This window comes from Schistocerca cancellata, chromosome 6 (genome assembly GCF_023864275.1).
Source record: "Schistocerca cancellata isolate TAMUIC-IGC-003103 chromosome 6, iqSchCanc2.1, whole genome shotgun sequence".
Lineage (NCBI taxonomy): Eukaryota > Metazoa > Arthropoda > Insecta > Orthoptera > Acrididae > Schistocerca > Schistocerca cancellata.
Genome location: NC_064631.1, coordinates 690,780,764 through 690,801,109, shown reverse-complemented (window position 1 = coordinate 690,801,109; position 20,346 = coordinate 690,780,764). Strand labels below are relative to the sequence as shown.

The window sequence follows — 20,346 nt, the reverse complement described above, 5'->3', positions numbered from 1 at the left end:
AGGGCCTCCCCACTGACATTGATGACAACAAAATGTTTAAGGGCAGCATGTAAAGAATAATGTAACAGTTCAGTTCCCAACTGCCCATCTCAGGCTTTACGTTACAGAGTTCTGTATGAGTTAGAACTTATTTACTGGGCAAATTCTCCAGAGATTAATCGATAGTCCACTAAAGACTACTTGATTTGGTATGAGTATAGTTTGACTACCTTCCTATTGAATTTATGGAAAACCTACACTGCTGAAGAAGATTAAAGTTGCAGAACTCATCCAATTTCAAGATAGGGTAAAACAACACTAATTTCTCAAAGCACTTACAAAGTGGGGAAAGATAATCTACACCAATGACAACAATGTCAGCAGCATAGAAATTTCAGTTCATGTGTTTCCTTGACTTCATATGCCTATATCCTGTCTGTTTCTTGAATGGTGGTTGGGTTTTTGCTGTTGTAACTTTAAAAAGACTTGTCAATTGCACTACAGCAAACAATGAGCAATTCAATAATAATAAAATAACAAATATAGCACAAACATATACTTATGTGGCTGAAAATGCAATTATGGGATAACAATCACTCCCTTGCAGGTCACAGGCAAATATGTCCACCATATAGTGGCAAGTCTGCAAACCTACACAAGAGATTGGTAAAACTGTCGTGAGTTACGTGACCTGTGCTCACGACGCACACATCACCTAATCCTATGAACACATTTGTCCAGCCTCTGCTTGTATGGCAGTACAAAGCATGATGAACATTGAAATCTTGTATCAAGAACATTTCACATGGCAGGAATGTGTAGGCTACTGTGGATTATTTAAATTTCATTAAAATTCTTCTCAGTGTACTGCTGTTTCACCATATAAATTAACTGCAATAGCAGAAAAGTAAAATAACTGACATTTCAGCTATATTTAAGAGGCCTTTGTCAGGATATAGACCGTTTTTCCTGTGACTGGGTACTTCAGTATGTTCCATTTCTACTGGTGTAATAAGACCACAATGTCTATATATTATGTTTATTGGCCTTGAAACACCACCTGTTTAAATAAAACAGATTTAGGTTGTACATGGAAGACTATTATGCAGATTTGTAAGCTCACTGATAATTGGTGGCCCAAGGTGAATTGGCAACTAACTTCTAGGGTCATGCTTTCCTCTTGTTGGCCACAGAATGACTCCTATTCCAGCTTTTGCTGTTTATTTAGACAGCAATGGCAGTGACCATTGCAGCCAGAGAGGACTCCTGATGTTCTGGTAGCAAATAAACCCAGTATGTCATGCTGGGTGTAATGGCTGGACAACAGCCTCCACAGACATTGTCATTTAATTTCCCTGTATGCACATATTCCTGCCTAACTGGTGATTGAAATCAAAAGTGATTACCTTTACAAATGACACTTCTCTTGGCGGCTGACTTCAACACATAGGCACACAATTATATCGTTTGAAATATTTGGTCTGACAACTGAATACATACGAGGTTACTATGGACAATATTGCAAAATGTGAGGCTCGAACCCACATATGCATTACCTGACAGTGATCTGAATGCACGACTTGTATACTATTTGTTCGCCACCCCAGTCTGAAAATGGTATTCGTCCTAAAGTATATCTGCAACTAATTGAAATCACAATTTTTTTCCATTTCTACATCTACACACATATTCGGCAAGCCACTGTATGGTACTTGGTGAGGGCTAACCTGTACCACAACTAGTCATTTCCTTTCCTGTTTCACTTGCAAACAGGGTGAGGAAAAACCAACTCTCTACATGCCTCCATGTGAGCCCTCAGGCGAAATTTATGTTGGCGGCAGCACAATGGTTCTGTAGAAAGCTTCAAATGGCAGTTCTCTAAATTTTCTCAGTAACATTCTGCGAAAAGAATGTGTTCATGTGGCAAGTTCTAGAATAGTGCTCAAGTGTGTGGGACCCATACCAGATAGGACTAACAGGGGATGTGGGACATATACGGAGAAGGGCAGCACAAATGGTTCCAGGTTTGTTTAAGCATTTGACTCAGTACCGAGCCTACGCTTATTGTCAAAAGTAGGATCATATGGGGTCCCAAGTGAAACTTGTGAATGGACTGAGGACTTTTGGTGAAGGGAGGTCACAACATGTTATCTTGGATGAAGAGTCATTGTCAGCTGGAGAAGTAACTCGGGTGTGCCCCAGGAAAGTGTGTTGGGACACTCGTTCATGTTGTATATTAATGACCTGGCAGACAATATTAACAGTAAAATCAGACTATTTGTAGACGATGCAGTTACCTGTAATGAAGTACTATCTGAAAGAAGCTGCATAATTATACAGTCAGATCTCAATAAGATTTCAACATGGTGCAGAGATTGGCGACTTGTTCTAAGTGCTCTTAAATGTAAAATTTTGCACTTCATAAAATGAAAAAAACTTAGTATCCTATGACAATAATATCAATGAGTCACTTTTGGAATCAGCCAACTCATACAAATACATGGGTGTAACACTTTGTGAGAATATGAAATGGAAAGATCACGTCGGTTCAGTCATGAGTAAAGCAGGTGGTAGACTTCGGTTTATTGGTAGAATACTGGGGAAGAGCAATCAGTCTCCAAGGGAGATTGTTTCCAAATCACTTGTGAGACCAGTTCTAGAATATTGCTCATATTGAATGTATACAATGAAGGGCAGCAAGAATGGTCACAGGTTTGTTTAATCCATGGGAGAGTGTCACAGAGATACTGTAGGAACTGAACTGGATGATTCCAGAAGATAGGCTTAAACTATCCCGAGAAAGTCTATTAACAAAGTTTCAAGAACCGGCTTTAAATGATTACTCTAGGGATGTACGAGGGGTGTTTGAAAAGTCCTTGCAAAAATAAAAACTACTTAAATGTTTGGGGTAAACCTATTTTATTTTTCGGCATAGTCTCCTTTTAGACTTACACACTTTGTCCAACACTGTTCTAATTTGTTGATCCCTTCCGCATAATAGGAATTGTCCAAGACTGTAAAATAGCTATTAGTTGCTGCAACCATATCCTCGTCTGAATAAAATCTTAGTCCTGCCAGCCATTTCTTCAAATTGAGGAACAAATAGCAGTCCAAGGGAGCCAAGTCTGGACAATAGGGGGGAAGGAAATGAGTTGTAATCCTATTTCCATTAATTTTGCGGCCACAACTGCTGAGGTGTGTGCTGGTGAATTGTCATGATGGAAAAGGACTTTTTTGCAGTTCAATCGCCGGCATTTTTCTTGCAGCTCTGTTTTCAAATGGCCCAATAACGATGAATAATATGCACCTGTAATAGTTTTACCCTTTTCCAGATAGTCGATGAGGTTTATCCCTTGTGAATCCCAAAAGACAGTTGTCGTAACCTTTCCGGCTGAATGAATGGTCTTTGCCTTTTTGGTGCAGAATCTCCCTTGGTAACCAATTGTTTAGATTATTGTTTGGTCTCAGGACTATAGTAATGTATCCATGTTTCTTGCACAGTGACAAAACGACACTTAAAGTCCTGCGGGATCTTCCTGAACAGCTGCAAACCATCCTTGCAACACTTCACAAGATTCCGTTTTTGGCCAAGCGTGAGCAATCACAGAACCCATCCTGCGGACAATGTTTATGCAAAATATTATCAGAACTGGCGTTCTACAGATCGGAGTGTGGAATTTCAGATCCCTTAATCGGGCAGGTAGGTTAGAAAATTTAAAAAGGGAAATGGATAGGTTAAAGTTAGATACAGTGGGACTTAGTGAAGTTCGGTGGCAGGAGGAAGAAGACTTCTGGTTAGGTGAATACGGTGTTATAAATACAAAATCAAATAGGGGTAATGCAAGAGTAGGTTTAATAATGAATAGGAAAATAGGAATGCAGGTAAGCTACTACAAACAGCTTAGTGAATGAATTATTATGGCCAAGATAGATACGAAGCCCACGCCTACCACAGTAATAAAAGTTTACATGCCAACTAGCTCCGCAGATGAGAAAGAGATTGATGAAATGTATGATGAGATAAAAGAAATTATTCTGATAGTGAAGGGAGACGAAAATTTAATAGTCATGGGTGACTGGGATTCGACAGTAGGAAAAGGGAGAGAAGGAAACATAGCAGGTGAATATGTATTGGGGGGAAGAAATGAAAGAGGAAGCCACCTGGTAGAATTTTGCACAGAGCATAACTTAATCATAGCTAACACTTGGATCAAGAATCATAAACAAGGTTGTATACTTGGAAGAAGCCTGGAGATACTGACAGGTTTCAGATAGCTTATATAATGGTAAGACAGAGATTCAGGAACCAGGTTTTAAATAGTAAGATTTTTCCAGGAGCAGATGTGGACTCTGACCATAATCTATTGGTTATAACTGAAGAAACTGCAAAAAGGTGGGAATTTGAGGAGATGGGACCTGAATAAACTGAAAGAACCAGAGGTTGTAGAGAGCATTAGGGAACGATTGACAAGAATGGGGGAAAGAAATACAGTAGAAGAAGAATAGGTAGATCTGAGAGACGAAATAGTGAAGGTAGCAGAGAATCAAGTTGGTAAAAAGGTGAGGGCTAATAGAAATCCTTGGGTAACAGAAGAGATATTGAATTTAATTGATGAAAGGAGAAAATATAAAAATGCAGTAAATGAAGCAGGCAAAAAGGAATACAAACGTCTCAAAAATGAGATCGACAGGAAGTGCAAAATGGCTAAGCCGGGATGGCTAGAGGACAAATGTAAGGATGTAGAGGCTTATCTCATCAGGGGGCAAGATAGGTACTGCCTACGGGAAAATTAAAGAGACCTTTGGAGAAAAAAGAACCACTTGCATGAATATCAAGAGCTCAGATGGAAACCCAGTTCTAAGCAAAGAAGGGAAAGCAGAAAGGTGGATGGAGTATATAGAGGGTCTATGCTAGGGTGATGTTCTTGAGGACAATATTATAGAAATGGAAAAGAATGTAGATGAAGATGAAATAGGAGATATGATACTGCGTGAAGAGTACGACAGAGCACTGAAAGACCTAAGTTGAAACAAGGCCCCGGGAGTAGACAACATTCCATTAGAACTACTGACAGCCTTGGGAGAGCCAGGCCTAACAAAACTCTACCATCTATTGAGCAAGATGTGAGACAGGCAAAATACCCTCAGACTTCAAGAAGAATATAATAATTCCAATCCCAAAGAAATCAGGTGTTGACAGATGTGAAAATTACCGAACTATCAGTTTAATAAGCCACAGCTGCAAAATCCTAACACAAATTCTTTACAGACGAATGGAAAAACTGGTAGAAGCCGACCTCGGGGAAGATCAGTTTGGATTCCGTAGAAATGCTGCAATACGTGAGGCAATACTGACCCTATGACTTATCTTAGAAAATAGATTAAGGAAAGGCAAACCTATGTTTCCAGCATTTGTAGACTTGGAAAAAGCTTTTGACAATGTCGACTGGAATACTCTTTTTCAAATTCTGAGGGTGGCAGTGGTAAAATACAGGGAGCGAAAGACTATTTACAATTTGTACAGAAACCAGATGGCAGTTATAACAGTTAAGGGGCATGATAGGGAAGCAGTGGTTGGAAAGGGAGTGAGACAGGGTTGTAGCCTATCCCCGATGTGATTCAATCTATATATTGAGCAAGCAGAACTAAAGCTGTGAGGACCGGCCGTGAGTCATGCTTCGGTAGCTCAGATGGTAGAGCGCTTGCCCGCGAAAGGCAAAGGTCCCGAGTTCGAGTCTCGGTCGGGCACACAGTTTTAATCTGCCAGGAAGTTTCATATCAGTGCACACTCCGCTGCAGAGTGAAAATCTCATTCTGGAAACATCCCCCAGGCTGTGGCTAAGCCATGTCTCCGCAGTATCCTTTCTTTCAGGAGTGCTAGTTCTGCATGGTTCGCAGGAGAGCTTCTGTTAAGTTTGGAAGGTAGGAGACGAAATACTGGCAGAAGTAAAGCTGTGAGGACCGGCCGTGAGTCGTGCTTCGGTAGCTCAGATGGTAGAGCGCTTGCACGCGAAAGGCAAAGGTCCCGAGTTCGAGTCTCGGTCGGGCACACAGTTTTAATCTGCCAGGAAGTTTCATTAGATGGGTAGATCACGTAACTAATGAGGAGGTATTGAATAGACTTGGGGAGAAGAGAAATTTGTGGCACAACTTGACTAGGAGAAGGGATCGGTTGGTGGGGCATATTCTGAGGCATCAAGGGATCACCAATTTAGTATTGGAGGGCAGTGTGCAGGGTAAAAATCGTAGAGAGAGACCAAGAGATGAATACACTAAACAGATTCAGAAGGATGTAGGTTGCAGTAAGTACTGGGAGATGAAGATGCTTGCACAGGATAGAGTAGCATGGAGAGCTGCATCAAACCAGTCTCAGGACTGAAGACCACAACAACAAGAATATTATATACCTGTTCATTCGAGATGCCCGCAGCACTAGCAATCTCACGCACCTTAACTCTTCTGTCATCCATCACAATATCATGGATTTTATCAATGATTTCTTGAGTCATAACCTCCACAGGGCATCGAGAACGTTCAGTATCACTTATGCCGATATGACCACTCTGAAAATTTTGAAACCACTTACAAACTATTCGAATTGAAGGTGGAGAGTCACCTTAATGTTTATCAAACTTCTCTTTAGTCTGCTGAAGTGTTTTGTCTTTCATAAAGTAATGTTTAATCACTACATGAAATTCTTTTTTGTCAATTTTTTGACAATCACTCGACTTCCTTGATTCATACAAATGACAAACATGAAGAAATAGACCAATATGGCAGAAACTTGGTGTGTGTTCTTTCCACAGATGCTACTAACCAATCATGACCATGAAACGCGCTGGTGGCGCCATCTCTTGGACTTGGCACTGACTTTTCAAACTCCCCTCGTACTACACCCCCCTACATATTGCTCACATAGGGGTCAAGAGGATAAAATTAGAATAATTACTGCACACACAAAAGCATTCAAACAATCATTCTTCCTGCACTCCATATGTGAATGGAATACGAAGAAACCCTAATAACTGGTACAATGGGACATACCCTCTGCCATGCACCTCATGGTTGTTTGGAGATTATAGACGTAGATGTAGATCTTCCCTCCAGGGATTTACATTTGAGTTCTTGAAGCATCTGTGTAACACTTGTGTGATCATCGAATCTACCAGTAACAAATCTAGCAATAAGCTTCTGAATTTCTTTGATGTCTTCCTTTAATCCAACCTAGTGGTGATCCCAAACACTCGTGAAGAATGAGTCTCAATAATAGATTGCATGAGTGTTCTGCACACAGTCTCCATTACACATGAAGCAACTTTCCTAAAATCTGCCTAATAAATCGAAGTTGACCTTTCGCCTTCCCTACTGGTGTCGTTAGGCACTCATTCCATTTCATATTGCTTCACAATGTTATGCCTAGATATTTAATCAACATGACTGTGTTGAGCAGTACACTACTAACGCTGCATTCAAACATTACAGGAGCATTTTTCTTACTTGTCTGCATCAACTTACATTTCTCCATGTAGTATTCATTCCACTCCATCAATGCCTGACTGATACAGCAACAGCTTTTAATTGTTATACTTAAAATAGAGCAGTCTCTGTTGAAAAGTTATTTCACTGTGGTCAGGCATCAACAGAAAATGTAAAACTGTCAAATGAAGTTTGGTAGCCATTCACCACACACACTAGAAATTTTGCCCAAGTCATCTTTCACCCTCCTACAGTCATTCAACAATAGCACTTTCCCGCACAATACAGGATCATCAGAAAACTGCTGCACCCTGCTGTTCACCCTGTCTGTCACATAAAATGTGCAATATAAGAGAATAAGTGCAGTCCTATCACATTCCCCTTAGGCACTCCTGACAACACCCTCGTCTCAGATGAACATCTATAATCAAGGACGATGTACTGGGTTCTATTACCTATGAAGTCTTTGAACCATTCATATTCCTGGGAACCTTGTCCATATGCTTGTACTTTCATTAACAGTCTGAGTGGGGCACCATACAAAATTTTTTCCATAAATCTAGGAATATGGACTCTGTCTGTTGTCCTTCATCTATGGTGCGTAGAATATCATGTGAGATAAGAGAAAGTTGAGTTATGCATGAGTGATGCTTTCTAAATGGAAGTTTTGTGAATGGAAGTTTTTCTGTCACAAGTGAATTTATTATAATTGAACTCAGATTATGTTAAAGAATTCTGCAGTAAAGCAATGTTAATAATGTCGGGCTGTAATTTTGTGGGTCAGTTCTTTTAATCTTCTTATATACAGAAGTCACCCACACTTTTTGCTAGTTGTTTGGGTGGCTGGATAGAAGCCTTTGATCTGCTTATGATTTTCAGAAACTATTACAATGTGATCCTGATATGTTAAAATCTTTCCAATAAAGTGAGCATAATATTAAAAATTCCTGTATGTCATGTCATGACTTAGATATGGACTTTTGTCTTTAGAAACCTAAGTTGTCTTCTTCAAACTTCAGAGGGCAGGGCACGAGAGTGGCACTGCCATGGTACTTGGCACTGCCATGGTACTACTTAGGGGCAGGTCACAACACGTGACAGATAGTCAATAATACCGCTGTCATGAAAAGGCAAGAGCCTGAGTTCAAGTCCTGGATTGGCACACAGTTTCCAGGAGATTTCATAAAGCTCATGCTTTTGTCTACAAACAGTGTGGATATGCTCTGGAAGCAGATTTATTTTTATTTTATATATATATATATATATACACACACCTAAAAACAAAGATGATGTGACTTACCAAATGAAAGTGCTGGCAGGTCGACAGACACACAAACGAACACAAACATACACACAAAATTCAAGCTTTCGCAACAAACTGTTGCCTCATCAGGAAAGAGGGAAGGAGAGGGAAAGACGAAAGGATGTGGGTTTTAAGGGAGAGGGTAAGGAGTCATTCCAGTCCCGGGAGCGGAAAGACTTACCTTAGGGGGAAAAAAGGACGGGTACACACTCGCACACACACACATATCCATCCACACATATACAGACACAAGCAGACATATTTAAAGACAAAGAGTTTTTATATATATATATATATATTTTATGACATGCTGTTCTATCTGAGCTGTATCACTTGTTGGAGTTGCTGTAGAGAAAAGAAGCAAAGTGCCTACTGTGGTGAGTAATGAAGCTGTGGAAATGCATGATAAAGTGATGGTAATCTCTGGGGTTAAGGCATTACCATATAAGAACTTGAAAAAGTGGAAAGGGCTGTTACAATGTGGTCACAAAAATGTGAAGAGAGACCATGTAGCAGACCATCTCTGATGTAGTAACTGAGAACCATCACAGTGGTGGAAGCTCTGGCTTTGTCTGAAAGGCAAACAATTGTTAGCTTCAGTATAGGATCAGTTCACAAGAGACTGCATGATGTACAACACTGATTAAAGTGTCAATCTGATGGGTTCTCACCTATTAACACCCAATCCAAGCAAACAGCACACAACATCTCTGACAGAAATGTTGAGTGTGTGCAGGGACAAGAAACACAAGTTTTTTAGAGGATTTGACAACAATGGATAACTATTGAGTTTATCAGTATGATCTAGATTTGAAAGGAAGAAGCAAATGGAAACATGCAGATTCCCTTCCATCACAGAAGGCAAACATATAGTTGCCTTCTGGGAAGATTACGAGGATGGTTTGAAAAGTTATCGGAATCACCACGAGAGGTAAGCACTAGCGCAACAAGTTGTTCACGTGATATTCATTGGACTGTTGCCTGTAAACACGTGCCACATTAGTGCTCTTGGAAGAGAGCTGTAGTGGTAATGTGGCTCTGTTGTTGTTCCCATGTAGTGGTTTGCGAAGTTGGGGAAAAAAATAAAAATTTAAAATAAAAAAAAAAATTTAAAAAATCAAGATTCGAGCAGTGATTAAGGACTTTGTAAAGAAAGGTATGAAAAAAAGGACATTCATGCTGATTTCCAGAATACATTGGGGGACTCTGCTTCTTCATATTCAACTGTTGCCAAGTGGACAAATGAATTTAAATTTGGTCAGCAGAGCTTAGATGATCTGCAAAGTGTGTCACTGCAAGATGTGTCACTACCCCAAAAATCACTGCAAAAGTGCACAAAATGGTCATGGAGGATTGCTGATTGGAAGTGCACGAAATTGCTCACGCTTGCCAGATGTCATCTGAAAGGGTATATCACATTTTAACTGAAGAATTATAAATGAAAAGATTATCTGCAAGATGGGTGCAGCGACTCTCGAAGCTAGGTCAAAAATGCATGAGAATGGACATATCACAACAATGTTTGGCTCATTTTAGGAGAAACGAACAAGATTTTTTGCACCAGTTTGTGACCACAGATGAAACTTGGGTGCACTACTATACCCCAGAGACAAAACAACAGTCAAAGCAGTGGAAACATGCTGATTCTCCACCACCAAAGAAAGCAAAGACAATTCCTTCACTGGGAAAGGTTACGGCATGAGTGTTCTGGGATGCGAAGGGGATTCTGTTTGTAGATTATCCCCCAGTGGGCAAACAATTACTGGAGAATACTATGCTAATCTCACAGACAAGTTGTAACAAAAGATACTCAAAAAAAGGCCAGGTTTAGCAAGGAAGAAAGTCATCTTCCATCAAGACAGTGCTCGCAGGCACACACGTGCCATCGCCATGGCAAAATCACACAAACTAAGGTATGAATTGTTCAAACAAATTTTGGGCTTGCAGCCGGTTGTCATTCAATACTTCGCACGATATTTCAACTGGGCACCTGCCAGTCATCTTCAGTTGAGCCATCGCAGATTGGCGAAAACATCCTCCGTTCCGCAATATATAGCGTACTGTAACTATTCTGCGCATGCGTCGAAAACTTGATAGTTGTACCACACTGCCCACCGGCAGCACCCTCGCTGGTGGAATAGCGGAACTCAATCACCCTCTGCGTTGCTGTTTGCCATGGCCATCGACGCACTCTGTCGTATTCGATTTGAGCAAATCGTGGAGATGATGGGAGTCCATGCACTGTCCAGCTGGTAGCCGCTGCCACTGTTTAACAGATTTTCCGCCAGTCGTATTTCTACGGATTCTTTAATAATGGAGTCCCAGAAAGACGTTGCTGTGGACCAAATCATTGTTTTCTCATACTCCATTGAATGTCCAGTAGAAATACAATGTTCAGCAATAGTGGACTTGCTTGGCTGCAAAAGGCAGGTGTAACGTTGATGTTCAGTGCAGCGTTCTTTCATGGTGCGTGTGGTTTGACCTATGTAAGCCATACCACATTGGCACGGTATCTTGTAAATTCCGGCCTTTCGTAGTAACAGATTGTCCTTAACTGATCCCACAAGGTCCGCAATCTTCGATGGTGGGCGGAAAACCACTTTTACCTGAAATTTTCGGAGGTTTCTTCCTATTTTAAACGAAGTGTTACCAACGAAAGGAAGAAAAGCTAAAGATTGTTCCGGCATGTTCTTCTCTTTATTCACTTCCTGCTTCTTAGTTTTAACCGTTAGTGTCCTGTTAATCTGCCAGATGGAATACCCATTTTTGCTGAATACTGTCTTTAGATGGGCGAGTTCTTGAGGTAAGCTATCCAGATCTGAGACAGTATGGGCTCTATGAACAAGTGTTCTAAGCAAACTCATGGCTTGCGATGGGTGATGGCAACTCGATGCTTGCAGGTACAAATCAGTATGGGTGGGTTTCGGGTAAACTGAATGCCCTAGAGAACCATCATTCTTCCTTCGAACCAGGACATCCAAGAAAGGCAAACAACCATCTTTCTCTATTTCCATGGTGAACCAGATGTTGCTATGAATGGAGTTGAGGTGATGTAGAAACTCCATTAACTTATCTTCTCCATGAGGCCACACTATGAAAGTGTCATCCACATACCGCCAAAAAACTGTTGGCTTCAGGGCAGCTGATTCAAGCGCTCTCTCTTCAAAATCCTCCACAAAAAAGGTTGGCCACCAAAGGAGACAGGCGACATCGTCAGTCTGTTCAAAATATTCTTGATTAAACATCAAATAAGTTGAGGAAAGAGCGTGCCTGAACAAAGCAGTGATATCAACAGGAAACATGTTGCCAATCAGTGTCAAAGAATCTGCAAGAGGAACTTTTGTAAAAAGTGAGACCACATCAAAACTTACTAGAAGGTCTACACTGCTAACACAAAGAGCCCCCAGTCTATTGATAAAATCAGCTGAGTTTCGTATGTGATGTGAGCACTTGCCTACGAAAGGTCTCCGTAAGGAAGCGAGATGTTTAGCTAAATCATATGTAGGGGCTCCAATGTTGCTCACTATTGGACGCAGAGGAAGACCCTCTTTATGAATCTTTGGAAGGCCATACAGTCTTGGAGATACACAACCATGTGGTCTTAACCTCTTGATGGTCTCTTGCAGTAAGGAGGAGGAATTTAATAGTGCTGAAGTTTTCCGTTGCACACGTCCTGTAGGATCGTAATCAATCCTCCTATAGGTAGAGTCACTTAGCAAACCATACATCTTATCTTTATACACACCACGAGGTAACAAAACAGTTGCATTACCTTTGTCAGCTTTCAGTACCACTACGTTAGGGTCCTCTCTCAGTTTTCATAATGAAGCCCTTTCTGCAGAGGTTAAATTACTGCGTTGAGTAGGAGCCTTCAACAGAGCACGTCAAGTTTCCCTTCTTATTTTGTCTGCAGCATCCAAAGGAAGACGTCGTACAGCTTTTTCAACACCACTCAAAATACTTATTAATGGCGGTGCTGTAGGTGTAGGTGCAAAATTGAGTCCCTTGCTTAATACATACAGCGTAGCGTCATCCAAATTCTTCTCCGTGAGATTGACAACGGAACGTCGTACCATTATCCCTTCTGGCGACGGCTTCTGTGGCAACAATCGATCAAATTTTGATATCTGCCAACAATTAGCATCATTGTGGATCCACTCGAACTTGGCCGAAGTCACTCCATCAACCCAGTCCCATGATACAGGAGAAAGATACCTTGCAACCTTCAGATGTAACTGGTAAAGTTCTGCTGAAATAGCATCTAACCTTCGTCTTGTATAGCAGATCCTCTCTTTGACAATAGCACGACTAGCCTTCTCAGTAATCTTCCGTGCAGCAGTGGTCTTAATGAAATGAGTCACTCTAGCAAATTTTGATATAATGCCATGGTCCCAACATCTCAATAAAAAAGTTAATGAACTTAAAAGCTTAGCTCTTTTACCACGTAGCTGGCAAAAAATCTGTTAAACCGTGACAGCGGCTACCAGCTGGACAGTGCATGGAATCCCATCATCTCCACGATTTGCTCAAATCGAACACGACAGAGTGCGTCGACGGCCGTGGCAAACAGCAACGCAGAGGGCGACTGAGTTCCGCTATTCCACCAGCGAGTGCGCTGCCGGCGGGCAGTGTGGTTCAACTATCAAGTTTTCGACGCATGCGCAGAATAGTTACAGTACGCTAATATTGCTGAACGGAGGACGTTTTCGCCAGTCTGCGACGGCTCACCTGAAGATGACCGGCGGGTGCCCAGTTGAAATTTCGTGTGAAGTATGGAACGACGACTGGCTGCAAGCCCGAAATTTGTTTGAACAGTCAATTCGCCGGGAAAATTTAAAATTTCACATAAGGTATGAATTGTTGCCACACCCACCTAATTCACCTGATATGGCTCCGTCAGACTTCCATCTCTTCCCAAAACTGAAACTTTCTCTTCGTGGACGAAGATTCACTTCAAACAAAAAACTGGTAGCTGGAGTTGAAAACTATTTTGCAGCCTAGAGGAAACTAATTTTCGAGATGGGATGAAGGTAATGGAACATCGCTGGACCAAGTGCATTACTGTACAAGGAGACTACATTGAAAAATAAAAAAAAAATGTTTCAGTCATATGAGTACTTTTTTTTCTATTCCGTTATGAGAACTTTTCAAACAACCCTCGTATTTTGGAATTGTTAAAGAGTCATCCTCACTGACTATGCAAGAAAGGGACAGATCATGATAAAAGAGTAATTATGAAAATCTTGTGATGAAGATGCATCCTGAGATCAACCGTAACAGACAGTGACAGACTACGAAAAGTACATGACACCTGCACAGCAATTCATCCACTCACACTGCTCAAGGAACTGTGGCTCTTTGTTCATGCCCACGCTATGACATCTTACATCTACCTTATTCATCAGATCTAGCACCCAACACATTCTTCCTCTTTAGAAATCACTGTGTGGACAACATTTTAGCAGTGATAATGAGATCATTGCTGTGGTGGAAAACTTTCTGTAGCGCCAAACTGAAGATTTCTACAATCATAGCATACAGAATGGCAGGCTGCACATCAGAGAGAAAAATATGCAGACTAGGAGTGATCTTCCATAGGGAAGAACTAATACCACCCAGTACCAACAAAACAAACATTACAAATACTCTACATATACTGTAGTATCACAAATAGTGATGGAAGCACTGATGTCTTTTACCACCCTAGTGACATCAGGTAAATATGTATAAAATTTGTTTCAAAATGTTTGTGTTACAATTTATTTCCAAACATTCACACCGCTACATTATTTCGTGTTTCACGCGGAGTTTACGAGACTGAGACAATCCAACATCATACTTTTTGTGGGCGTGGTACTTTACAGTGCAGGTCATCACGATGTTTTAGCAATGGCCAGCAGCAGCAGCAAGAAGATAGAAACCCCATGTCAAGAGCTTCAGTATGCTTTATTACTATAATTATCATGTTACTTAGCCAAGAAATCCAAAGATTGTCTGGCAACTCACATAAATAAATCCACATTGAAAAACAGTTCATGCTTTCTGGTACGTCATTTCGGGTTGTACTGGGCAACATGATAAGCTCTTACCCAAGATAGTGTGATTTTCATTAAACAATACCATAGAGCTGCACGAAATTAATGGCTGTAGCCTCGCCTAACGGTCAGCTGTTCATAGCACCAACATAGCCCAGCATATTAGTTATTGTTACAAGCCCACAGCAGCTAATCACGCTGATTGTTGCCCTTAAAATGAATGAAAATTACGCTGCCTCTCTTCAGGTATCATCTGCTAGTCTCATCTCTCCAAAGACAACCCTCCAATATGGTTGCACCTGTGGTATGGTTATCAGTATCTCTGAGGTGCCACCCACTCCCCCATGGCAATGTCCGTTATTCTTGATTGCATGAACTGAATGTAATCAACTATTTGTTATAGTGCTAGTGTTACTCTCTCACAACACAATAGAATGTTGTTGTGAAGAGTTCATATTAGTATGTATGTCAACAACAACATAAGCAACAAGGCCTGCAACGTTTTGTTATTTTTAACTTTTACCAGTTTACATTAGATGGATAAATCAGACAACTTATACAGAATCAAATCATAAAGAAATTAAATTTACAGCAGAACGTGACAATGTATGGATTTTTTGAGTGAGACTAAGGCTAAAATACAGTAAGAAGGTTCAAATTAAGTAAGTTCAGATAGTTATACTGAGATAAAGCCATCTGCACACAATAGACAAGTACAGAGAGTTGTAACCAACAAGTCTTCAGACTGAAGACTAAGAGAACACTAAAGGATGGTGCAAAAATTGTGGTAACATTACATCTTTCTTGACAATGGGACAGTTGAATGATAAGAATAAAATCTCCTGCATCTAAATTGCATAGCATCTTGTGTAAACGCACCTTATCTAAAACTATATCACTCTTCCGGGTTCCAAGTACCGAGGCAATGTATTTCGTCAACTCACTATTCGCTTCCCCTTCAACAGGTGGTGCACTTATCTGAACACCTACACCATCAGCAGAAACATCTGAAACAAAACAGTTTTCAGGGAAAGCTGAAAATATAATGTTCAGTGAGCCACAGAGTGAAGCGGTCATCTGTAATAATTAAATGCTCTTATTTAATGAAGTACTAACTGTTCAAAAATAAGGAAACTTTTGTCATTTTTAGACACCACTTACTCAAAAGATGTAACTCATCTGCAATAACAACAAAATATTACCAAATATGGTTATTTATTGCCCATTAGTAGTTCAAACAAAAGCAGTGAGGGGAGGGCTATGCTCTTAATTTACAAATCACATGAACGCAGTAACTATTTCGATGGCATATGTAGTAGGTGTTGTGTAAGGTAAGTCTTTCCGCTCCCGGGATTGGAATGACTCCTTACCCTCTCCTTTAAAACCCACATCCTTTCGTCTTTCCCTCTCCTTCCCTCTTTCCTGACGAAGCAACCGTTTTTTTGCGAAAGCTTGAATTTTGTGTGTATGTTTGTGTGTCTATCGACCTGCCAGCGCTTTTGTTTGGTAAGTCTCATCATCTTTGTATAAAATATATATATATATATATATGTAAAAAGAAAGATGATGAGACTTACCAAACAAAAGCGCTGGCTGGTCGATAGACACACAACCAAACACAAACATACACACAAAATTCTAGCTTTCGCAACCAACGGTTGCCTCGTCAGGAAAGAGGGAAGGAGAAGGAAAGACAAAAGGATATGGGTTTTAAGGGAGAGGGTAAGGAGTCATTCCAATCCCGGGAGCGGAAAGACTTACCTTAGGGGGAAAAAAGGACAGGTATACACTCGCACACACACACATATCCATCCGCATATACACAGACACAAGCAGACATTTGTAAAGGCAAAGAGTTTGGGCAGAGATGTCAGTCAGGACGGAAGTACAGAGGCAAAGATGATGTTGAAAGACAGGTGAGGTATGAGCGGCGGCCATTGGACAGGTGGAGGTCAACGTCAAGGAAAGTGGCATGGGATTTAGAGTAGGACCAGGTGAATCTGATGGAACCAAAGGAGTTGAGGTTGGAGAGGAAATTCTTGAGTTCTTCTTCACTGTGAGTCCAGATCACCTGTCCAATGGCCAGCTTCACACGTCCGTCCACATCAAACCCACCAACAAGCAACAGTACCTCCATTATGACAGCTGCCACCCATTCCACATCAAACGGTCCCTTCCCTACAACCTAGGTCTTCGTGGCAAACGAATCTGCTCCAGTCCGGAATCCTTGAACCGTTACACCAACAAGCTGAAAACAGCTTTTGCATCCCGTAACTACCCTCCCGACCTGGTACAGAAGCAAATAACCAGAGCCACTTCCTCATCTCCTCAAACCCGGAACCTTCCACAGAAGAACCCCAAAAGTGCCCCACTTGTGACAGGATACTTTCCGGGACTGGATCAGATTCTGAATGTGGCTCTCCAGCAGGGATACGACTTCCTCAAATCCTGCCCTGAAATGAGATCCATCCTTCATTAAATCCTCCCCACTAAACCAAGAGTGTCTTTCCGCCGTCCACCTAACCTTCGTAACCTCTTAGTTCATCCCTATGAAATCCCCAAACCACCTTCCCTACCCTCTGGCTCCTACCCTTGTAACCGCCCCCGGTGTAAAACCTGTCCCATGCACCCTCCCACCACCACCTACTCCAGTCCTGTAACCCGGAAGGTGTACACAATCAAAGGCAGAGCCACGTGTGAAAGCACCCACGTGATCTACCAACTGACCTGCCTACACTGTGATGCATTCTATGTGGGAATGACCAGCAACAAACTGTCCATTCGCATGAATGGACACAGGCAGACAGTGTTTGTTGGTAATGAGGATCACCCTGTGGCTAAACATGCCTTGGTGCACCACCAGCACATCTTGGCGCAGTGTTACACCGTCCGGGTTATCTGGATACTTCCTACCAACACCAACCTATCCCAACTCCGGAGATGGGAACTTGCTCTTCAATATATCCTCTCTTCCCGTTTTCCACCAGGCCTCAATCTCCGCTAATTTCAAGTTGCCGCCACTCATACCTCACCTGTCATTCAACAACATCTTTGCCTCTGCACTTCTGCCTCGACTGACATCTCTGCCCAAACTCTTTGTCTTTTAATATGTCTGCTTGTGTCTGTATATGTGTGGATGGATATGTGTGTGTGTGTGTGTGTGTGTGTGTGTGTGTGTGTGTGTGTGCGCGCGAGTGTATACCCGTCCTTTTTTCCCCATAAGGTAAGTCTTTCCGCTCCCGGGACTGGAATGACTCCTTACCCTCTCCCTTAAAACCCACATCCTTCGTCTTTCCCTCTCCTTCCCTCTTTCCTGATGAGGCAACAGTTTGTTGCGAAAGCTTGAATTTTGTGTGTATGTTTGTGTTCGTTTGTGTGTCTGTCGACCTGCCAGCACTTTCATTTGGTAAGTCACATCATCTTTGTTTTTAGGTATATTTTTCCTTCGTGGAATGTTTCCTTCTATTATAACCATATCATTAATTTGAACCCAACAATTACGTTTCTTATTGTCGCCTTTGCATTTCGAAATCTTTCCTGTCGTCTTATTTCTCTTTTTTTTCTTTATTTTCTCTTTCTGTTTTTACCAGTAGTTTCACTTTGTATTCACCTTCCCCTTTTACCGTAATCTACTATACAATTTTATCCCGCCTATATATGCTCAACAATACGTAACCCACTTCCCAACCATAGCCAAAAAATTTTATTTTCCGCCTTCAACACTACCGCTGCTATAAAATCCACCGTTTCCAGTTCAATAACAGCTGCTTTCACGTATTTAACAACCATTTCGGCTAGTTCTAATAACTTTAACTTTATTTCCACTTCCGTTTTTCGCACTTCACTGATCATTTTAGCCGCTCCCCACAGGTTTTAACGTCATTATGTCTACAATTGTTAGCCCCATTTTCGTAATCTTTCACCACAACACCACTCCTTTAATACGTTTTTTCGAAATTTTCTCAAAATTTTCCCGAATTTCTCCGTCCTTTAACGTGATTTAGCGGCAACACAACCACCTAACCTTTTTGCACATCACTGACTACCAACCCAAGTTCACCACAGGATCAACTTAACCAACACTTTTTCGTCTTTTTTCATACCAGATCTCCAATTGCTTTCTAGTTCACCTTTATCTCTCCCCATATATTTCCATCTTTCTTTTTCATTTCAACCTCATGTTAAACTTTCCACCTTCTAATACCATGTCACCCTCACAACACCCCCACAATGACCCCATTAAGTTTTATTTACATTCCCTCCGCAAACATGGTCTTTAAATATGTCTGCTTGTGTCTGTATATGTGTGGATGGATATGTGCGTGTGTGCGAGTGTATACCCGTCCTTTTTTCCCCCTAAGGTAAGTCTTTCCGCTCCCAGGACTGGAATGACTCCTTACCCTCTCCCTTAAAACCCACATCCTTTCGTCTTTCCCTCTCCTTCACTCTTTCCTGATGAGGCAACAGTTTGTTGCGAAAGCTTGAATTTTGTGTATATGTTTGTGTTCGTTTGTGTGTCTGTCGACCTGCCAGCACTTTCATTTGGTAAGTCACATCTACTTTGTTTTTAGATATATTTTTCCTTCGTGGAATGTTTCCTTCTATTATATATATATATATATATATGTATATATATATATATATATATATATATATATATATATATATATATATAAAGAAAGATGATGAGACTTACCAAACAAAAGCGCTGGCAGGTCGATAGACACACAAACATACACACAAAATTCTAGCTTTCGCAACCAACGGTTGCCTCGTCAGGAAAGAGGGAAGGAGAGGGAAAGACAAAAGGATTTGGGTTTTAAGGGAGAGGGTAAGGAGTCATTCCAATCCCGGGAGCGGAAAGACTTACCTTAGGGGGAAAAAAGGACAGGTATACACTCGCAAACACACACACACATATCCATCCGCATATACACAGACACAAGCAGACATTTGTAAAGGCAAAGAGTTTGGGCAGAGATGTCAGTCGGGGCGGAAGTACAGAGGCAAAGATGAAAGACAGGTGAGGTGTGAGCGGCGGCAAATTGAAATTAGAAATTAGTGGAGATTGAGGCCTGGCGGATAGCGAGAAGAGAGGATATGCTGAAGGGCAAGTTCCCATCTCCGGAGTTCTGACAGGTTGGTGTTAGTGGGAAGTATCCAGATAACCCGGACGGTGTAACACTGTGCCAAGATGTTATGGCCGTGCACCAAGGCATGTTTAGCCACAGGGTGATCCTCATTACCAACAAACATTGTCTGCCTGTGTCCATTCATGCGAATGGACAGCTTGTTGCTGGTCATTCCCACATAGAACGCTTCACAGTGTAGGCAGGTCAGTTGGTAAATCACGTGGGTGCTTTCACACGTGGCTCTGCCTTTGATCGTGTACACCTTCCAGGTTACAGGACTGGAATAGGTGGTGGTGGGAGGGTGCATGGGACAGGTTTTACAACGGGGGCGGTTACAGGGGTAGGAGCCAGAGGGTAGGGAAGGTGGTTTGGGGATTTCATAGGGATGAACTAAGAGGTTATGAAGGTTAGATGGACGGCG

General features: G+C 41.5%; 1 protein-coding gene across 2 annotated transcripts in view; it reads right to left on the bottom strand.

The window, feature by feature from the left end:
- LOC126191369 (S1 RNA-binding domain-containing protein 1) overlaps nucleotides 1–20,346 on the bottom strand; it is a 263,508-nt gene that overhangs the window by 196,321 nt on the left and 46,841 nt on the right. Inside the window, exon 1 of one of the 2 annotated variants that reach the window (XM_049932215.1) lies at nucleotides 15,673–15,701. The exons of the other annotated variant lie outside the window; for it this stretch is intronic. The gene's annotated coding sequence lies outside the window, so the exon portion shown is untranslated. Of the gene's footprint in view, nucleotides 1–15,672; nucleotides 15,702–20,346 lie in introns of those variants that run through there. 2 annotated transcript variants of the gene reach the window in all.